Source organism: Chiloscyllium plagiosum, unplaced genomic scaffold (genome assembly GCF_037043375.1).
Source record: "Chiloscyllium plagiosum isolate Xiang-an unplaced genomic scaffold, Cpla_swu_hap1 HiC_scaffold_38, whole genome shotgun sequence".
Classification (NCBI taxonomy): domain Eukaryota; kingdom Metazoa; phylum Chordata; class Chondrichthyes; order Orectolobiformes; family Hemiscylliidae; genus Chiloscyllium; species Chiloscyllium plagiosum.
The window spans coordinates 45,534,766-45,555,110 of NW_028270176.1; the positions used below are offsets into that span (position 1 = coordinate 45,534,766).

At 58.6% G+C, this 20,345-nt stretch overlaps 1 long non-coding RNA gene across 1 annotated transcript in view; it reads right to left on the reverse strand.

Annotated features, from left to right (window-relative positions):
- Nucleotides 1-1,033: 1,033 nt before the first annotated feature.
- LOC148139476 (uncharacterized) overlaps nt 1,034-20,345 on the reverse strand; it is a 229,115-nt gene continuing 209,803 nt past the window's right edge. Inside the window, exon 7 of the long non-coding RNA XR_015753550.1 lies at nt 1,034-1,111. This is a non-coding gene — a long non-coding RNA (uncharacterized LOC148139476). The remainder of the gene's footprint in view (nt 1,112-20,345) is intronic.

The window sequence follows — 20,345 nt, forward strand, 5'->3', positions numbered from 1 at the left end:
ATTCCCCGGAACGTTCTGTCCCCGACATTCTATAACTGCCAGTCCCCGGAACGTTCTGTCCCTGACATTCTATAACTGCCATTCCCCGGAACGTTCTGTCCCAACATTCTATAACTGACATTCCCCGGAACGTTCTGTCCCCGACATTCTATAACTGCCAGTCCCCGGAACGTTCTGTCCCTGACATTCTATAACTGCCATTCCCCGGAACGTTCTGTCCCAACATTCTATAACTGACATTCCCCGGAACGTTCTGTCTCTGACGTTGTTTGTGAATGGCCGGACGTCAGTGAATTGAACAAATGATAAGATCCCGAGGGAAGAGATCCCGTTCCAAGGAGAAGGAGACACTGTTCCGAAGGCCCCTCAGGCAGTTAAAGGGGTGAATATGTTTTCCCTGCGTTTACATTTCTTCCCGACACAGGATCGACCACAATTTAGTTCAAAATACAGGAATTCACAAATTCCGTGTGTCTTCAGGAAACTGGGATAGAATCCTTCAGGACAGCAACGTACCCACCCTCCGTATTAGGAACTGGGAAGGAGTGACCTGTGTCTACTCTCGAGTGATCGAGTGTGTGGGAATGTTCTAGAAACCATCTGTCCTTATGGATGTGTCTCTGTGTGTTTGGGGAGGGAGGGTTTCTTGTGGTTTATGTCACATTTTTGTCAGTAATTCAGATCTTCCCATTTGTTATTCCAGCTCCAATTATTTTAATAAATCCCTGAATACAGGGACACGTTTGAAAATCTCACTGGGTCCCCGATCAAACGGGTCCCTTTGCCTCCAGGCTGATGGATAATGGGTTTGTTTTCCTTCCTCACAGTTAACGTAGTGACCATCTACGTCCTGCTTTATAAAGATTGTGGATTGTCTCCATGTGTCAGACGTTACCTGGGGGCCATGGCAGCCGCGGATCTCCTGGTCATTATCCTCGACCTGATCCTGAGACACATTCCCATTGTTTATGATGAACAGTTTTATTTCCTGAAGGACTCCGTCCCTGTGTGTAATATCCACGCCGTCCTGCTTTATGCAGCCACTGACTGCTCTGTCTGGTTCACCGTCACTTTCACCTTTGATCGGTTTGTGGCCATTTGTTGCCAGAAGCTGAAAAGTAAATATTGCAGTGAGAAGACGGCGGCTGTGGTTCTGGGAGCAGTGACTGTGCTGAGCTGTTTAAAGAACATTTTCTGGTATTTTATGCTCACGGCTCGGTATGGGCTGGGGAACGAGCCCTGGTTTTGTGATGTAACAAACGCTGTTCTATTCTCCAATGTCTGGGTCACAATCGAGATCCTCCACCACATTCTAACCCTGTGTGTCCCATTTCTCCTGATTCTGCTGCTCAATGTTCTCACCGTCAGACACATTGTAGTGGCCAGCAGAGCCCGCAGGAGACTCCGCGCTCACACCAATGGGGACGCTCAGTCGGACACTGAAATGAGAAACCGAAAGAAATCCATCATTTTACTGTTTGTGATCTCGGTCAATTTCATCCTGTTATGGTCATCGTTAATGCTGTATTCTATATGGTACCGGATGATTGATATTGTGGTTTCCCCTCTGTATCTCCATCCCTTTGTGCAGGAATTGGGCTTCATGCTGCAGCTCCTCAGTTGCTGCACAAACACCGCGATTTATGCCGTGACCCAGACTAAGTTCAGGCAGCAGCTGAAGAATGTGCTGAAATATCCCTTCACCCAAATCCATCCATCCATCAAATTCCCTCATTAATCAATCCATCCGGGATTTTCTCATTTCAGTTCAGTGTTTCAGCGATGGAGCAGCCTGTCGCTATGGTAACAGACTGAGGGTAGCGCTGGTTTGTCCATCCTTATCCCACAGGGGGGGTTACAGGGACACATTTCAATGTTTCTCACAACTCAGGGGCCAGTGAGAAAAAGGCACCATCCCACTGACTGTATCCATCACTTCCATTTGTAAACAATAAAAATGTTGATTAAAGCGTGCCGAGCAGCAGAGTGACCGATGTTGTGTGTTTTTGTGTTGGAGAAGCTGAGCTGGAGAGAGACAGACTCAGCCCCAAGTCCTGGTCTTCAGGGAAGGAGAGGGCACCGCGCCCTGAGCTCAGGAGTTGGGTTTAAATCCCTCTGTACCCCCACTCTAACCTGGCCTCCCATTTCCTCTCCCCTAGTCTTTCTCCTCATTTCTCTCCCTCTCTCTCATTGCAAAAACTTCCTCTCTCACCACCTCAGGGGGAAGGGAAGAACCAGGGAGACAGAGTGCATCAGACAGAGAGGGAGGGATGGAGGGGGGAGAGAGATTCAGTCAAAGAGAAACGGAGGAAGGTGAGGAGAGAGAGCGAGAGGAGGGGTGGGCGGGCGAGAGAGGAAGAGAGTACGAGCGAGAGAAGGGGGAGGGCAAGAGAGGGAGAGAGGGTGAGAGGGCGAGAGAGGGAGAGAGGGCGAGAGAGGCAGAGAGGGCGAGAGAGGGAGAGGGTGTGAGAGGGCAAGAGGCCGAGAGAGCGAAAGAGGGATAGAGGGTGAGAGAAAGACAGAGAGCGAGAGAGGAAGAGGGAGGGAGAGAGCGGGAGAGGGAGAGAGGGAGAGAGAGGGAGAGAGGGCGAGAAAGGGAGAGAGGGAGAGAGGCCGAGCGGGCGAAAGAGGGAGTGAGGGTGAGAGACAGAGGGCGAGAGGAGAGAGGGTGAAAGAGGAGAGAGGGCGAGAGAGGGTGAGATAGCGAGAGAGGGAGAGATGGCGAGAGAGAGAGAGGACGAATTAGGAAGAGAGGGCGAGAGAGTGAGAGAGGGTGAGAGAGAGAGAGGGTGAGAGAGGGAAAGAGGGCGAGAGAGGGCAAGAGGACGAGAGGGAGAGTGGGTGAGAGAGGGAAAGAGGGCGAGAGTGGGAGCGAGGGCGAGATGGAGAGAGGGCGAAAGAGAGAGAGCGCGCAAGAGAGGAAGAGAAGGCGAGAGAAGGAGAGAGGGGGAAAGAGTGAGAGAGGGCGAGAGCGGGAGAGAGGGTGAGAGAGGGAATAAGGGCGAGAGTGGGAGAGAGGGAAGGAGAGGGAGAGAGGGCCAAAGAGGGAGAGAGGGCGAAAGAGGTAAAGAGAGTGAGAGAGGGCGAGAGGGCGAGAGAGGGAGAGAGGACGAAAGAGGGAGAGAGGGCGAGAGAGGGAGAAACGGCGAGAGGGAGAGAGGGCAAGAGAGCGAGAGAGGGAGAGATGGAGAGAGGGCAAGAGAGGGAGAGCAATAGAGGGGGAGAGAGGGTAAGAGGGAGAGAGAGGGAGAGATGGCGAGAAAGGGAGGGAGGGCGAGAGAGGGAGAGCGGGAGAGAGAGGGAGGGCGAGAGAGGAAGAGAGGGCGAGAAAGGGAGAGAGGGCGAGAGAGGGAGAGAGGGAGAGAGAGGGAGAGAGGGCGAGAAAGGGAGAGAGGGCGACAGAGGAAGAGAGGGGGAGAGAGGGAGAGAGGGAGAGTGAGGGAGAGAGGCCGAGCGGGCGAAAGAGGGAGTGAGGGTGAGAGACAGAGGGCGAGAGAGGGAGAGAGTGTGGAAGAGGGATAGAGAGGGGGAGAGGGCAAGAGAGGGAGAGCAATAGAGAGGGAGAGAGGGAGAGAGAGAGGGAGAGAGGGGGACAGAAGAGAGGGAGAGAGGGAGAGAGGGCGAGAGAGAGAGAGAGAGAGAAGGAGACAAAGGGGGCTAGAGGGTGAGAGAGGGGATAGAGTGCAAGAGAGGGCGTGAGAGCCTGAGTGGGCAATATGGCAAAAGAGGGAGAGAGGGTGAGAGAGGGCGAGAGAGGGAGAGAGGGCGAGAGTGGGAGCGAGGGCGAGATGGAGAGAGGGCAAAAGAGAGAGAGTGCGCGAGAGAGTAAGAGAGGGCGAGAGAGAGAGAGAGTGTGAAAGAGTGAGAGAGGGAGAGAGCGGGAGAGAGGATGAGAGAGGGAATAAGGGCGAGAGAGGGAGAGAGGAAGAGAGGGAAGGAGAGGGAGAGAGGGCGAAAGAGGGAGAGAGGGCGAAAGAGGCAAAGAGAGTGAGAGAGGGAGAGAGGGCAAGAGATGGAGAGAGGACGAACGAGGGAGAGAGGGCGAGAGAGGGAGAAACTGCGAGAGAGGGAGAGAGGGCAAGAGAGCGAGAGAGGGAGCGATGGAGAGAGGGAGAGAGGGCAAGAGAGGGAGAGAGCAATAGAGAGGGAGAGAGAGGGAGAGATAGCGAGAAAGGGATAGAGGGCGAGAGAGGGAGAGAGGGCGAGAGAGGGAGACATGGAGAGAGAGGGAGAGAGGGCAAGAAAGGGAGAGAGGGCGAGAGAGGGTGAGAGGGCGAGATGGAGAGAGGGAGAGAGGGAGAGAAAGGGAAAGAGGGCGACAGCGGAAGAGAGAGAGAGAGAGAGAGGGAGAGAGGGAGAGTGAAGGAGAGAGGCCGAGCGGGCGAAAGAGGGATTGAGCGCGAGAGACAGAGGGCAAAAGAGGGAGAGAGGGTGAAAGAGGGAGAGAGAGGGAGAGAGGGCGAGAGAGGGAGAGAGGGAGAGAGAGGGAGAGAGGTGGACAGAAGAGAGGGAGAGAGAGGGAGAGAGGGCGAGAGAGAGAGAGGGAGACAAAGGGGTCTAGAGGGTGAGAGAGGGCGAGAGAGCCTGAGAGGGCAACAGGGCGAAAGAGGGAGAGAGGGTGAGAGAGGGAGAGAGGGCGAGAGAGAGAGAGAGGGCAAGAGACGGAGAGAGGGCGAGAGAGGGAGAGAGAGCGAGAGAGAGAGAGGGAGAAAGGGCGAGGGGGGGTGAGAGCGAAAGAGGGGGAGAGTGGGAGAGAGAGGGCCAGAGGGCGAGAGAGGGAGAGAGGGAAAGGGCGAGAGAGGGAGAGAGGGGGAAAGAGGGAGAGAGGGCGAGAGCGGGAGAGAAGGTGAGAGAGGGAATAAGGGCGAGAGAGGGAGAGAGGGAAGGAGAGGGAGAGAGGGCGAAAGAGGGAGAGAGGGTGAAAGAGGTAAAGAGAGTGAGAGAGGGCGAGAGGGCGAGAGATGGAGAGAGGGCAAGAGATGGAGAGAGGACGAAAGAGGGAGAGAGGGCGAGAGAGGGAGAAACGGCGAGAGGGAGAGAGGGCAAGAGAGCGAGAGAGGGAGAGATGGAGAGAGGGCGAGAGGGCAAGAGAGGGAGAGAGCAATAGAGAGGGAGAGAGGGAGAGAGGGAGAGAGCGGGAGAGTGGGTGAGAGAGGGAATAAGGGCGAGAGAGGGAGAGAGGGAGAGAGGGAAGGAGAGGAGGAGAGCGCGAAAGAGGGAGAGAGGGCAAAAGAGGCAAAGAGAGTGAGAGAGGGCGAGAGAGGGAGAGAGGGCGAGAGAGGGAGAAACGGCGAGAGAGGGAGAGAGGGAAAGAGAGCGAGAGAGGGAGCGATGGAGAGAGGGAGAGAGGGCAAGAGAGGGAGAGAGGGCGACAGAGGAAGAGAGCGAGAGAGAGGGAGAGAGGGAGAGTGAGGGAGAGAGGCCGAGCGGGCGAAAGAGGGAGTGAGGGTGAGAGACAGAGGGCGAGAGAGGGAGAGAGGGTGGAAGAGGGCGAATGAGGGAGAGAGGGAGAGAGAGGGAGGGGGGGAAGAAGAGAGGGAGAGAGGGAGAGAGGGCGAGAGAGAGAGAGAGTGAGACAAAGGGGGCTAGAGGGCGAGAGAGCGGATAGAGTGCAAGAGAGGGCGTGAGAGCCTGAGAGGGCAATAGGACGAAAGAATGAGAGAGGGTGTGAGTGGGCGAGAGAAGGAGAGAGGGCAAGAGTGGGAGCGAGGGCGAGATGGAGAGAGGGCAAAAGAGAGAGAGTGCGCGAGAGAGTAAGAGAGGGCGAGAGAGAGAGAGAGAGAGAGTGTGAAAGAGTGAGAGAGGGAGAGAGCGGGAGAGAGGGTGAGAGAGGGAATAAGGGCGAGAGAGGGAGAGAGGGAGAGAAGGAAGGAGAGGGAGAGAGGTCGAAAGAGGGAGAGAGGGCGAAAGAGGCAAAGAGAGTGAGAGAGGGCGAGAGAGGGAGAGAGGGCAAGAGATGGAGAGAGGACGAAAGAGGGAGAGAGGGCGAGAGAGGGAGAAACGGCGAGAGAGGGAGAGAGGGCAAGAGACCGAGAGAGGGAGTGATGGAGAGAGGGAGAGAGGGCAAGAGAGGGAGAGAGCAATAGAGAGGGAGAGAGGGAGAGAGGGAGAGAGAGGGAGAGGTGGCGAGAAAGGGAGAGAGGGCGAGAGAGGGAGAGAGAGGGAGAGAGGGCGAGAGAGGTAGAAGGGAGAGAGAGGGAGAGATGGAGAGAGAGGGAGAGAGGGCAAGAAAGGGAGAAAGGGCGAGAGAGGGAGAGAGGGCGAGAGGGAGAGAGGGAGAGAGAGGGAGAGAGGGCGATAAAGGGAGAGAGGGCGACAGAGGAAGAGAGGGAGAGAGAGGGAAAGAGGGAGAGTGAGGGAGAGAGGCCAAGCGGGCGAAAGAGGGAGTGAGGGCGAGAGACAGAGGGCGAAAGAGGGAGAGAGGGTGAAAGTGGGAGAGAGAGGGAGAGAGGGCGAGAAAGGGAGAGAGGGAGAGAGAGGGAGAGAGGGAGAGTGAGGGAGAGAGGCCGAGCGGGCGAAAGAGGGATTGAGCGTGAGAGACAGAGGGCAAAAGAGGGAGAGAGGGTGAAAGTGGGAGAGAGAGGGAGAGAGGGCGAGAAAGGGAGAGAGGGCGACAGAGGAAGAGAGGGAGAGAGAGGGAGAGAGGGGGACAGAAGAGAGGGAGAGAGAGGGAGAAAGGTCGAGAGAGAGAGAGAGAGGGAGACAAAGGGGGCTAGAGGGTGAGAGAGGGCGAGAGAGGGTGAGAGAGGGCGAGAGAGCCTGAGAGGGCAACAGGGCGAAAGAGGGAGAGAGGGTGAGAGAGGGAGAGAGGGCGAGAGAGAGAGAGAGAGGGCGAGAGAAGGAGAGAGGGCGAGAGAGGGCGAGAGAGAGAGAGAGAGAGGGAGAGAGGGCGACAAGGGGGGTCAGAGCGAAAGAGGGGGAGAGTGGGTGAGAGAGGGCGAGAGGGCGAGAGAGGGAGAGAGGGAAAGGGCGAGAGAGGGAGAGAGGGGGAAAGAGTGAGAGAGGGCGAGAGCGGGAGAGAGGGTGAGAGAGGGAATAAGGGCGTGAGAGGGAGAGAGGGAAGGAGAGGGAGAGAGGGCGTAAGAGGGAGAGAGGGCGAAAGAGGTAAAGAGAGTGAGAGAGGGCGAGAGGGCGAGAGAGGGAGAGAGGGAGAGAGGGAAGGAGAGGGAGAGAGGGCGAAAGAGGGAGAGAGGGCGAAAGAGGCAAAGAGAGTGAGAGAGGGCGAGAGAGGGAGAGAGGGCAAGATATGAGAGAGGGCGAGAGAGGGAGAGAAGGCATGAGGAGCGAGGGTGAGAGAGGGAGAGAGGGCGTGATGGCGAGAGGACGAGAGGGGGAGGGAGGGGGAGTGGGCGAGTGAGGGCGTGAGAGGGAGAGATGGCGAGCGAGAGATGGCGAGAGGGCGAGAGAGAGAGGGAGTAAGGAAGGGAGAGGGAGAGTGAGGGCGAGAGAGGGAGAGAGGGCGATGGGGAGAGGGCAAAATAGAGAGAGAGCGCGAGAGAGGAAGAGAGGGTGAGAGAGGGAGAGAGGGTGAAAGAGTGAGAGAGGGCGAGAGCGGGAGAAAGCGTGAGAAGGAATAAGGGCAAGAGAGGGAGAGAGGGAAGGAGAGGGAGAGAGGGCGAAAGAGGGAGAGAGGGCGAAAGACGTAAAGAGAGAGAGAGAGGGTGAGAGGGCGAGAGAGGGAGAGAGGGCAACAGATGGAGAGAGGATGAAAGAGGGAGAGAGGGCGAGAGAGGGAGAAACGGCGAGAGAGGGAGAGAGGGAGAGAGGGAAGGAGAGGGAGAGAGGGCGAAAGAGGGAGAGAGGGCGAAAGAGGCAAAGAGAGTGAGAGAGGGCGAGAGAGGGAGAGAGGGCAAGATATGGAGAGAGGACGAAAGAGGGAGAGAGGGCGAGAGAGGGAGAAACGGCGAGGGAGGGAGCGAGGGCAAGAGAGCAAAAGAGGGAGCGATGGAGAGAGGGAGAGAGGGCAAGAGAGGGAGAGAGCAATAGAGAGGGAGAGAGGGAGAGACGGAGAGAGAGGGAGAGATGGCGAGAAAGGGAGAGAGGGCGAGAGAGGGAGAGAGGGAGAGAGAGGGAGAGAGGGAGAGAGAGGGAGAAGGGGCGAGAAAGGGAGAGAGGGCGACAGAGGAAGAGAGGGAGAGAGAGGGAGAGAGGGAGAGTGAGGGAGAGAGGCCGAGCGGGCAAAAGTGGGAGTGAGGGCGAGAGACAGAGGGCGAAAGAGGGAGAGAGGGTGAAAGAGGGAGAGAGAGGGAGAGAGGGAGAGAGAGGGAGAGAGGGGGACAGAAGAGAGGGAGAGAGAGGGAGAGAGAGCGAGAGAGAGAGAGAGGGAGACAAAGGGAGCTAGAGGGCGAGAGAGCGGATAGAGAGTGAGAGAGGGCGAGAGAGCCTGAGAGGGCAACAGGGCGAAAGAGGGAGAGAGGGTGAGAGCGGGAGAGAGGGCGAAAGAGAGAGAGAGGGCGAGAGAAGGAGTGAGGGCGAGAGAGGAGGAGAGGGCGAGAGAGAGAGAGAGGGAGAGAGGGCGAGAGGGGGGGTGAGATCGAAAGAGGGGGAGAGTGGGTGAGAGAGGGCGAGAGAGGGAGAGAGGGAAAGGGCAAGAGAGGGAGAGAGGGTGAGAGAGTGAGAGAGGGAGAGAGGGCGAGAGAGGGAGAGAAGGCATGAGGAGCGAGGGTGAGAGAGGGAGAGAGGGCGTGATGGCGAGAGGACGAGAGGGGGAGGGAGGGGGAGTGGGCGAGTGAGGGCGTGAGAGGGAGAGATGGCGAGCGAGAGATGGCGAGAGGGCGAGAGAGAGAGGGAGTAAGGAAGGGAGAGGGAGAGTGAGGGCGAGAGAGGGAGAGAGGGCGATGGGGAGAGGGCAAAATAGAGAGAGAGCGCGAGAGAGGAAGAGAGGGTGAGAGAGGGAGAGAGGGTGAAAGAGTGAGAGAGGGCGAGAGCGGGAGAAAGCGTGAGAAGGAATAAGGGCAAGAGAGGGAGAGAGGGAAGGAGAGGGAGAGAGGGCGAAAGAGGGAGAGAGGGCGAAAGACGTAAAGAGAGAGAGAGGGCGAGAGGGCGAGAGAGGGAGAGAGGGCAACAGAGAGAGGACGAAAGAGGGAGAGAGGGCGAGAGAGGGAGAAACGGCGAGAGAGGGAGAGAGGGAGAGAGGGAAGGAGAGGGAGAGAGGGCGAAAGAGGGAGAGAGGGCAAAAGAGGCAAAGAGAGTGAGAGTGGGCGAGAGAGGGAGAGATGGCAAGAGAGGGAGAAACGGCGAGAGAGGGAGAGAGGGAGAGAGGGAAGGAGAGGGAGAGAGGGCGAAAGAGGGAGAGAGGGCGAAAGAGGCAAAGAGAGTGAGAGAGGGCGAGAGAGGGAGAGATGGCAAGATATGGAGAGAGGACGAAAGTGGGAGAGAGGGCGAGAGAGGGAGAAACGACGAGAGAGGGAGAGAGGGCAAGAGAGCGAGAGAGGGAGAGATGGAGAGAGGGAGAGAGGGCAAGAGAGGGAGAGAGCAATAGCGAGGGAGAGAGGGAGAGAGGGAGAGATGGCGAGAAAGGGAGAGAGGGCGAGAGAGGGAGGGAGGGAGAGAGAGTGAGAGATGGAGAGAGAGGGAGAGAGGGCGAGAAAGGGAGAGAGGGCAAGAGAGGGAGAGAGGGCGAGAGGGAGAGAGAGGGTGAGAGGGCGAGAAAGGGAGAGAGGGCGACAGAGGATGAGAGGGAGAGAGAGGGAGAGGGGGAGAGTGAGGGAGAGAGGCCGAGCGGGCGAAAGAGGGAGTGAGGGCGAGAGACAGAGGGCGAAAGAGGGAGAGAGAGGGAGAGAGGGCGAGAGAGGGAGAGAGGGAGAGAGAGGGAGAGGGGGGATAGAAGAGAGGGAGAGAGAAGGAGAGAGGTAGAGAGAGAGAGAGGGAGACAAAGGGGGCTAGAGGGCGAGAGAGGGGATAGAGGGTGAGAGAGGGCGAGAGTTCCTGAGAGGGCAACAGGGCGAAAGAGGGAGAGAGGGTGAGAGAGGTCGAGAGAGGGAGAGAGGGCAAGAGAGAGAGAGGGCGAGAGAAGGAGAGAGGACGAGAGAGGGAGAGAGAGAGGGAGACAAAGGGGGCTAGAGGGCGAGAGAGGGTGAGAGAGGGCGAGAGAGCCTGAGAGGGCAACAGGGCGAAAGAGTGAGAGAGGTCGAGAGAGGGAGAGAGGGCAAGAGAGAGAGAGGGACAGAGAAGGAGAGAGGGCGAGAGAGGGAGAGAGGGCGAAAGAGAGAGAGAGAGGGAGAGAGGGCGAGAGGGGGAGTGAGAGCGAAAGAGGGGAAGAGTGGGTGAGAGAGGGCGAGAGGGCGAGAGAGGGAGAGAGGGAAAGGGCGAGAGAGGGTGAGAGGGGGAAAGGGTGAGAGAGGGCGAGAGCGGGAGAGAGGGTGAGAGAGGGAATAAGGGCGAGAGAGGGAGAGAGGGAAGGAGAGGGAGAGAGGGCGAAAGAGGGAGAGAGGGCGAAAGAGGTAAAGAGAGTGAGAGAGGGTGAGAGGGCGAGAGAGGGAGAGAGGGCAAGAGATGGAGAGAGGACGAAAGAGGGAGTGAGGGCGAGAGAGGGAGAGAGCAATAGAGAGGGAGAGAGGGAGAGAGCGGGAGAGAGGGTGAGAGAGGGAATAAGGGCGAGAGAGGGAGAGAGGGAGAGAGGGAACGAGAGGGAGAGAGCGCGAAAGAGGGAGAGAGGGCGAAAGAGGCAAAGAGAGTGAGAGAGGGCGAGAGAGGGAAAGAGGGCAAGAGATGGAGAGAGTACGAAAGAGCGAGAGAGGGCGAGAGGGAGAAACGGCGAGAGAGGGAGAGAGGGCAAGAGAGCGAGAGAGGGAGCGATGGAGAGAGGGAGAGAGGGCAAGAGAGGGAGAGAGCAACAGGGAGGGAGAGAGGGAGAGAGCGGGAGAGAGGGAGAGAGATGGAGAGGGGGCGAGAAAGGGAGAGAGGGCGACAGAGGAAGAGAGGGAGAGAGAGGGAGAGAGGGAGAGTGAGGGAGAGAGGCCGAGCGGGCGAAAGAGGGAGTGAGGGCGAGAGACAGAGGGCGAAAGAGGGAGAGAGGGTGAAAGAGGGAGAGAGAGGGAGAGAGGGCGAGTGAGGGAGAGAGGGAGAGAGAGGGAGTGAGGGGGACAGAAGAGAGGGAGAGAGAAGGAGAGAGGGCGAGAGAGAGAGTGAGAGGGAGACAAAGGGAGCTAGAGGGCGAGAGAGGGGATAGAGAGTGAGAGAGGGCGAGAGAGCCTGAGAGGGCAAAAGGGCGAAAGAGGGAGAGAGGGTGAGAGAGGGAGAGAGGGCGAAAGAGAGAGAGAGGGCGAGAGAAGGAGTGAGGGCGAGAGAGGAGGAGAGGGCGAGAGAGAGAGAGAGTGGGAGAGAGGGCGAGAGGGGGGTGAGAGCGAAAGAGGGGGAGAGTGGGTGAGAGAGGGCGAGAGAGGGAGAGAGGGATAGGGCGAGAGAGGGAGAGAGGGTGAGAGAGGGAGAGAGGGCGAGAGAGGGAGAGAAGGCGTGAGGAGTGAGGGCGAGAGAGGGAGAGATGGCGAGCGAGAGATGGCGAGAGGGCGAGAGAGAGAGGGAGAAAGGAAGGGAGAGGGAGAGTGAGGGCGAGAGAGGGAGAGAGGGCGATGGAGAGAGGGCAAAAGAGAGAGAGAGCGCGAGAGAGGAAGAGAGGGTGAGAGAGGGAGAGAGGGTGAAAGAGTGAGAGAGGGCGAGAGCGGGAGAGAGGGTGAGAGGGAATAAGGGCAAGAGAGGGAGAGAGGGAAGGAGAGGGAGAGAGGGCGAAAGAGAGAGAGAGGGCGAAAGACGTAAAGAGAGAGAGAGAGGGTGAGAGGGCGAGAGAGGGAGAGAGGGCAACAGATGGAGAGAGGATGAAAGAGGGAGAGAGGGCGAGAGAGGGAGAAACGGCGAGAGAGGGAGAGAGGGAGAGAGGGAAGGAGAGGGAGAGACGGCGAAAGAGGGAGAGAGGGCGAAAGAGGCAAAGAGAGTGAGAGAGGGCGAGAGAGGGAGAGAGGGTGAGAGAGAGAGAGAGAGGGAGAGAGGGCGAGAGAGCGAAAGGGGTGAGAGTGGGTGAGAGAAGGCGAGAGGGCGAGAGAGGGAGAGAGGGAAAGGGCGAGAGAGGGAGAGAGGGTGAGAGAGGGAGAGAGGGTGAGAAAGGGGGAGAGGATGAAAGAGGAGAGAGGGTGAGAGAGGGTGAGGTAGCGAGAGAGTGAGAGATGGCGAGAGAGAGAGAGGACGAATTCGGGAGAGAGGGCGAGAGAGTGAGAGAGGGTGAGAGAGAGAGGGTGAGAGCGGGAGAGAGAGGGAGAGAGGGTGAGAGAGGGCGAGAGAGGGAGAGAGGGTGAGAGAGGGCGACAGAGCCTGAGAGGGCAAGAGGGCGAATGAGGCAGAGATTGGGTGAGGGAGGGAGAGAGGGCGAGAGAGCTAGAGATGGAGAGAGGGAGAGAAAGGGAGAGAGGGAGTGAGAGGGAGAGAGGACAAGAGAGGGCGAGAGGGCGAGAGAGAGGGAGAGAGTGTGAGAGAGGGAGAAGCGACGAGAGAGGGAGAGAGGGAGAAAGAGGTAGAGATAGGGTGAGAGAGGGAGAGAGGGCGAGAGAGGGCAAGAGGACGAGAGGGAGAGAGGTCAAAAGAGGGCAAGAGAGGGCGAGAGGTAGAGAGATGGAGAGCGGGCGAGCGAGGGAGAGTGGGCAAGAGAGGGAGAGAGGTCGAGAGAGGGAGAGTGGGCGAAAGAGGGAGAGAGCGCGCAAGAGAGGAAGAAAGGGCAAGAGTGGGAGCGAGGGTGAGATGGAGAGAGGGCAAAAGAGAGAGAGAGCGCGCGAGAGAGGAAGAAAGGGCGAGAGAGGGAGAGAGGGTGAAAGAGGGAGAGAGGGCGAGAGCGGGAGATAGGGTGAGAGAGGGAATAAGGGCGAGAGAGGGAGAGAGGGAAGGAGAGGGAGAGAGGGCGAAAGAGGGAGAGAGGGCGAAAGAGGCAAAGAGAGTGAGAGAGGGTGAGAGGGCGAGAGAGGGGGAGAGGGCAAGAGAGGGAAAGAGGACGAAAGAGGGAGAGAGGGCGTGAGAGGGAGAAATGGCGAGAGAGGGAGAGAGGGCAAGAGAGCGAGAGAGGGAGAGATGGAGAGAGGGAGAGAGAGAGAGGGGGGGGATAGAAGAGAGGGAGAGAGAAGGAGAGAGGTAGAGAGAGAGAGAGGGAGACAAAGGGGGCTAGAGGACGAGAGAGGGGATAGAGGGTGAGAGAGGGCGAGAGAGCCTGAGAGGGCAACAGGGCGAAAGAGGGAGAGAGGGTGAGAGAGGTCGAGAGAGGGAGAGAGGGCAAGAGAGAGAGAGAGGGCGAGAGAAGGAGAGAGGGCGAGAGAGGGAGAGAGAGAGGGAGACAAAGGGGGCTAGAGGGCGAGAGAGGGTGAGAGAGGGCGAGAGAGCCTGAGAGGGCAACAGGGCGAAAGAGTGAGAGAGGTCGAGAGAGGGAGAGAGGGCAAGAGAGAGAGAGGGACAGAGAAGGAGAGAGGGCGAGAGAGGGAGAGAGGGCGAAAGAGAGAGAGAGAGGGAGAGAGGGCGAGAGGGGGAGTGAGAGCGAAAGAGGGGAAGAGTGGGTGAGAGAGGGCGAGAGGGCGAGAGAGGGAGAGAGGGAAAGGGCGAGAGAGGGTGAGAGGGGGAAAGAGTGAGAGAGGGCGAGAGCGGGAGAGAGGGTGAGAGAGGGAATAAGGGCGAGAGAGGGAGAGAGGGAAGGAGAGGGAGAGAGGGCGAAAGAGGGAGAGAGGGCGAAAGAGGTAAAGAGAGTGAGAGAGGGCGAGAGGGCGAGAGAGGGAGAGAGGGCAAGAGATGGAGAGAGGACGAAAGAGGGAGTGAGGGCGAGAGAGGGAGAGAGCAATAGAGAGGGAGAGAGGGAGAGAGCGGGAGAGAGGGTGAGAGAGGGAATAAGGGCGAGAGAGGGAGAGAGGGAGAGAGGGAACGAGAGGGAGAGAGCGCGAAAGAGGGAGAGAGGGCGAAAGAGGCAAAGAGAGTGAGAGAGGGCGAGAGAGGGAAAGAGGGCAAGAGATGGAGAGAGTACGAAAGAGCGAGAGAGGGCGAGAGAGGGAGAAACGGCGAGAGAGGGAGAGAGGGCAAGAGAGCGAGAGAGGGAGCGATGGAGAGAGGGAGAGAGGGCAAGAGAGGGAGAGAGCAACAGGGAGGGAGAGAGGGAGAGAGCGGGAGAGAGGGAGAGAGATGGAGAGGGGGCGAGAAAGGGAGAGAGGGCGACAAGGGGGGTCAGAGCGAAAGAGGGGGAGAGTGGGTGAGAGAGAGCGAGAGGGCGAGAGAGGTGGAGAGGGAAAGGGCGAGAGAGGGAGAGAGGTGGAAAACGTGAGAGAGGGCGAGAGCGGGAGAGAGGGTGAGAGAGGGAATAAGGGCGTGAGAGGGAGAGAGGGAAGGAGAGGGAGAGAGGGCGAAAGAGGGAGAGAGGGCAAGAGAGGGAAAGAGGACGAAAGAGGGAGAGAGGGCGAGAGAGGGAGAAATGGCGAGAGAGGGAGAGAGGACGAAAGAGGACGAAAGAGGGAGAGAGGGCGAGAGTGGGAGAGAGAGGGAGAGAGCAATAGAGAGGGAGAGAGGGAGTTTGGGCGAGAGAGTGAGAGAGGGCGAAAGAGGGAGAGAGGGCAAAAGTGGGAAAGAGGGAGAGAGGGCGAAAATGGGAGAGAGGGCGAGAGAAAGACAGAAGGCAAGAGAGGGTGTGAGGGCGAGAGAGGGAGCGAGGGCGAAAGAGTTCGAGAGAGGGCGAAAGAGTTCGAGAGAGGGCGAGAGAGGGAGAGTGGGCGAGAGAGGGAGAGAGGACGAGAGCGCGAGAGAGGGAGAGGTGGAGAGGGAGAGAGAGAGAGAGAGGAAGAGAGTACGAGAGCGGGAGAGAAGGTGAGAAAGAGGGAGAGAGGGTGAGAGAGGGAGAGAGGGCGAGAGATGGCGAGAGGGCGAGAGAGAGGGAGACAGTGCGAGAGAGGGAGAGATAGTGAGCGAGCGCGAGAAAGGGCGAGGGAGGAAGTGTGGGTGAGAAAGTGCGAGAGTAGGAGAGAGGGCGAGAGAGGGTGAGAGGGCGAAAGAGGGCGAGTGAAAGACAGAGCGCGAGAGGGAGTGAGAGGGCGAGAGAGGGAGAGAGGGGGAAAGCGGTAGAGAGAGGGCAATATATGGAGAGAGGGCGAGAGAGGGAGAGAGGGAGCGAGGGCAAAAGATGAAGAGAAGGAGAGAGGGCGAGAGAGGGCGAGAGGGCGAGAGTGAGGGAGAAAGTGCGACAGAGGGAGAAGTGGCGAGAGAGGGAGAGAGGGCAAGAAAGCGTGAGAGAGGGATAGTGGGAGAGAGGGCGAGAGAGGGAGAGAGGACAAAAGAGGGAGAGAGGGCGAGAGAGGGAGGGGGCTAGAGAATCAGAGAGGGAGAGAGGGAGAGAGGGATACAGCAAGAGAGGGCAAAGAGGGAGAGAGGGCGAGAGATGGAGAGACGGTGAGAGAGGGAGAGAGGGCGAGAAATTTCGAGTGAGGCAGAGAGAGGAAGAGAGCGAGAGAGATGGAGAGAGGGCGAGGGGGAGAAAGAAGGATAGAGAGCGAGAGAGGGAGAGTGGGCGAAAGAGGGAGAGAGGGCGAGAGGGGGAGAGAGAAGGAGAGAGGGCGAAAGTGGGAGAGAGGGCAAGAGAAAAACAGAGGGTGACAGAGGGTGAGAGGGCGAGAGAGGGCGAAAGAGTTCGAGAGAGGGGAGAGAGGGAGAGAGGGCGAGAGAGGTCGAGAGGGTGAGAGAGGGAGAGAGGGCGAGAGAGGGAGGGGGGCTAGAGAGGCAGAGAGAGCGAGGGAGGGAGAGAGGGCGAGAGCGAGACAGGGCAAAAGTGGGAGAGAGGGTGAATGAGGGAGAGATGCCGAGAGAAGGAAAGAGGGCGAGAATGTTCGAGAGAGGGGGTGAGAGGAAGTGAGGGAGAGAGATGGAGAGAGGGCAAGAGGGAGAAAGATGGATAGAGATCGAGAGAGGGAGACTGGGCAAGAGAGGGAGAGAGGGCGAAAGAGGGAGAGAGGGCAAAAGTGGGAAAGCGGGCGAGGAAGGGAGAGAGGGCGAGGGAGGGAGAGAGGGCGAGAGAAAGACAGAGGGCGAGAGAGGGTGAGAGGGCGAGAGAGGGAGAGAGGGCGAGAGAGGGTGAGAGGGCGAGAGAGGGGGAGAGGACGAGAGGGAGAGAGGTCAAAAGAGGGAGAGAGGGCAAGAGAGGGAGAGAGGATGAGAGAGGGAGAGCGGGCGGGCGAGCAAGGTCGACAGAGGGATAGAGAGGGAGAATGGGAGAGAGATGGAGAGAGGGTGAGAGAGGGCGAGAGAGGGTGAGAGGGAGAGAGGGCGAGAGAGGAGTGAGGCCGAAAGAGGCAGAGAGAGAGTGAGAGAGGGCGAAACGGCAAAAGAGGGAGAGAGGGTGAGAGAGAGCGAGTGTGGGCGAGAGGGAGAGAGGGAAAGATGGAGAAAGGGAGAGAGGGAGAGAGTACAAAAGGGGAGAGAGGGCGAAAGAGAGAGAAAGGGCAAGAGAGGAAGAGAGGAGAGAGAGGGAGAGAGGGCGAAAATGAGAGAGAGGGCAAAAGACAGAGACAGAGGGTGAGAGAGGGAGAGAGGGAGAGAGAGGGCAAGAGGGCGAGAGAGGGAGAGAGGGAGAGAGAGGGCAAGAGGGCGAGAGTGGGAGAGAGGGCGTAGAAGTGTGAGAGAGAGATTAAGGGACAGAGAGAGTGAGGGCGAAAGAGAGGGAGAGAGGGCGAGAGAGGGAGAGGGTGAGAGAAAAAGAGAGGGAGAGAGTGCAAAAGAGAAAGAGTGAGGGCGAGAGAGGAAGAGAGGGAGAGAGGGCGAAAGTGAGAGAGAGGGCAAAAGAGAGTGACAGAGGGTGAGAGAGGGAGAGAGGGAGAGAGAGGGCAAGAGGGCGAGAGTGGGAGAGAGGGCGAGAGAGGTAGAGAGGGCGTGGAAGTGCGAGAGAGGTAGAGAGGGTGTGGAAGTGCGAGAGAGAGAGTGAGGGACAGAGAGGGAGAGAGGGCGAAAGAGAGGGAGAGAGGGCGAGAGAGAGAGTGGGCGAGAGAAGGTGAGAGAGGGAGAGAGGGTGAGAGAAAGAGAGAGGGCGAGAGAGGGAGAGAGTGCAAAAGAGGAAGAGAGAGGGCAAGAGAGGGAGAGAGGGCCAGAGAGGGCGATAGGGCGAGACAGGGAGAGAGGGAAAGAGAGGGTGAGAGGGAGAGAGGGAGAGAAAGTGGGTGAGAGATGGTGAGAGGGCGAAAAAGGGAGAGAGCGCAAGAGAGGGAGAGAGTGCGAGAGAGGGCAAGAGGGCGAGAGAGGGAGATAGGGAGAGAGAGGGCAAGAGGGCGAGAGTAGGAGAGAGGGCGTAGAAGTGCGAGAGAGAGATTAAGGGACAGAGAGAGATAGGGCGAAAGAGAGGGAGAGAGGGCGAGAGAGGGAGAGGGTGAGAGAAAAAGAGAGGGAGAGAGTGCAAAAGAGAAAGAGTGAGGGCGAGAGAGGAAGAGAGGGAGAGAGGGCGAAAGTGAGAGAGAGAGGGCAAAAGAGAGTGACAGAGGGTGAGAGAGGGAGAGAGGGAGAGAGAGGGCAAGAGGGCGAGAGTGGGAGAGAGGGCGAGAGAGGTAGAGAGGGCGTGGAAGTGCGAGAGAGGTAGATAGGGCGTGGAAGTGCGAGAGAGAGAGTGAGGGACAGAGAGGGAGAGAGGGCGAAAGAGAGGGAGAGAGGGCGAGAGAGAGAGAGTGGGCGAGAGCAGGTGAGAGAGGGAGAGAGGGTGAGAGAAAGAGAGAGGGCGAGAGAGGGAGAGAGTGCAAAAGAGGAAGAGAGAGGGCAAGAGAGGGAGAGAGGGCCAGAGAGGGCAATAGGGCGAGACAGGGAGAGAGGGAAAGAGAGGGTGAGAGGGAGAGAGAGTGAGAGAGGGAGAGAAAGTGGGTGAGAGATGGTGAGAGGGCGAAAAAGGGAGAAAGCGCAAGAGAGGGAGAGAGTGCGAGAGAGGGAGAGAGGGCAGAGAGGGCAAGAGGGCGAGAAAGAGAAAGAGAGGGTCAGACAAGGAGAGAGGGCGAGAGAGGCAGAGAGAGCGAGAGGCGGAGAGAGGGCGAGAGAGAGAGGGGGAGAGAGGGCGAAAGAGGGAGAGAGGGCGAGAGAGGGAGAGAGTGCGAGAGAAGGAGGGAGGTCAAGAGAGGGCAAGAGGGCGAGAAAGAGAAAGAGAAAGAGAGGGTCAGGCAAGGAGAGAAGGCAAGAGAGGCAGAGAGGGCGAGAGGCGGAGAGAGGGCGTGGGCGAGAGAGGGAGAGAGGGCGAGAGTGTGAGAGAGGGTGAGAGAGGGAGAGAGGGAGAGATGGGGAGAGAGGGAGAGACGAGAGGACGAAAGAGGGAGAGAGGGCGAGAGAGGGAAGGAGAGGGAGAGAGGGCGAAAGAGGGAGAGAGTGCGAGAGAGGGAAGGAGAGGGTGAGAGGGCGAAAGAAGGAGAGAGGGCGAAAGAGGCAGAGAGAGTTAGAGAGGGCGAGAGGACGAAAGAGGGAGAGAGGGCGAGAGAGGGAAGGAAAGGGAGAGAGGGCGAAAGAGGGAGAGAGGGCGAGAGAGGGAGTGTAGGCGAGAGAGGGCGAGAGAGGGAGAAATGGAGAGAGGGAGAGAGGGCGAGACAAGGAGAGAGTACGAAAGAGGGCGAGAGGACGAGAGAGGGAGAGATGGCGAATTAGGAAGTGAGGACGAGAGAGGGCGAGAGAGGGAGAAAGGACAAGAGAGGAAGAGAGGGAGAGAGTGAGAGGTAGAGAGGGCGAGAAAGTGCGAGAGAGGAAGTGAGGGAGAGAGAGGAAGAGAGGGTGAAAGAGAGGTAGAGAGAGCGAGAGAGAGAGAGAGGGCGAGAGAAGGCAAGAAAGGGAGAGAGGGTGAGAGAAAGAGTGAGTCCAAGAGAGGGAGAGCGGGTCAGAGAGAATGAGAGGGCGAGACAGGGAGTGAGGGAAAGAGAGGGTGAGAGGGCGAGAGAGGGAGAGAGGGCGAACGAGGAAGCGAGGGCGAGAGAGGGAGAGAGGGTGAGAGAGGGAGAGAAGCAGAAAGAGGGCAAGAGACAGCGAGAGAGGGCAAGAGTGCGACAGAGGGCGAGAGGATGAGAGGGCGTGACAAGGAGAGAGAGAGAGGGAGAGAGGGGAGAGAGGGGAGAGAGAGGGTGAGTGGGAGAGTGGGGGAGAGAGATGGAGAGAGGGCGAGAGAGGGAGAGTGGGCGAGAGGGCCAGAGAGAGAGAGGGCGAGTGAGGGAGAGAGGGCGAGAGCAGGTGAGAGGGTGAGAGGGCGAGAGAGGGGGAGAGGACGAGAGGGAGAAAAGTCCAAAGAGGGAGAGAGGGCGACAGAGGGAGAAACGGTGAGAGAGGGAGAGCGGGCGAGAAAGGTCGAGATAGAGGGATAGAGAGGGAGAGTGGGAGAGAGAGGGCGAGAGAGGGCGAGAGAGGAAGAGAGGGCGAAAGAGGGGGAGAGGGCGAGAGCAGGAGAGAGGGGGAGAGGGCGAAAGAGGGAGAGCGGGGCGGGAGAAAGATGGAGAGAGGGTGAGAGAGAGAGGGTGAGAGACGGCAAGAGAGGGTGAAAGAGGGCGAGAGAGGGAGTGATGGCAAAAGAGTGAGTGAGGGCGAGAGAGGGAGAAAGGGCAAGAGAGGAAGAGAGGGAGAGAGTGAGAGGGAGAGAGGGCGAGAAAGTGCGAGAGAGGGAGTGAGGGAGAGAGAGGAACAGAGGGTGAAAGAGAGGTAGAGAGGGCGAGAGAGAAAGAGAGAGGGCGAGAGAGATAAAGAGGGCGAGAGAGGAAGAGATGGAAGGAGAGGGTGAGAGGGCGAAAGAAGGAGAGAGGGCGAAAGAGACAGAGAGAGTTAGAGTGGGCGAGAGAGGGAAGGAGAGGGAGAGAGGGCGAAAGAGGGAGAGAGGGCGAAAGAGGCAGAGAGAGTGAGAGAGGGCGAAAGAGGGAGAGAGTGCGAGAGAGGGAGTATAGGCGAAAGAGGGCGAGAGATGGAGAGAGGGAGAGAGAACGAGACAGGGAGAGAGTACGAAAGAGGGCGAGAGGACGAGAGAGGGAGAGATGGCGAAATAGGGAGTGAGGACCGAGAGAGGGCGAGAGAGGGAGAAAGGGCAAGAGAGGAAGAGAGAGAGAGAGTGAGAGGTAGAGAGGGCCAGAAAGTGCGCGAGAGGGAGTGAGGGAGAGAGAGGAAGAGAGGCTGAAAGAGAGGTAGAGAGAGCGAGACAGAGGGTGAGAGAAAGAGAGAGTGCGAGAGAGGGATAGCGGGTCAGAGAGGGTGAGAGGGCGAGACAGGGAGTGAGGGAAAGAGAGGGTGAGAGGGCGAGAGAGGGAGAGAAGGAGAAAGGGGGCAAGAGACGGTGAGAGAGGGCAAGAGTACGACAGAGGGAGAGAGGGCGAGAGTGAGCGAGCACGAGAAAGGGAGAGAGTACGAAAGAGGGAGAA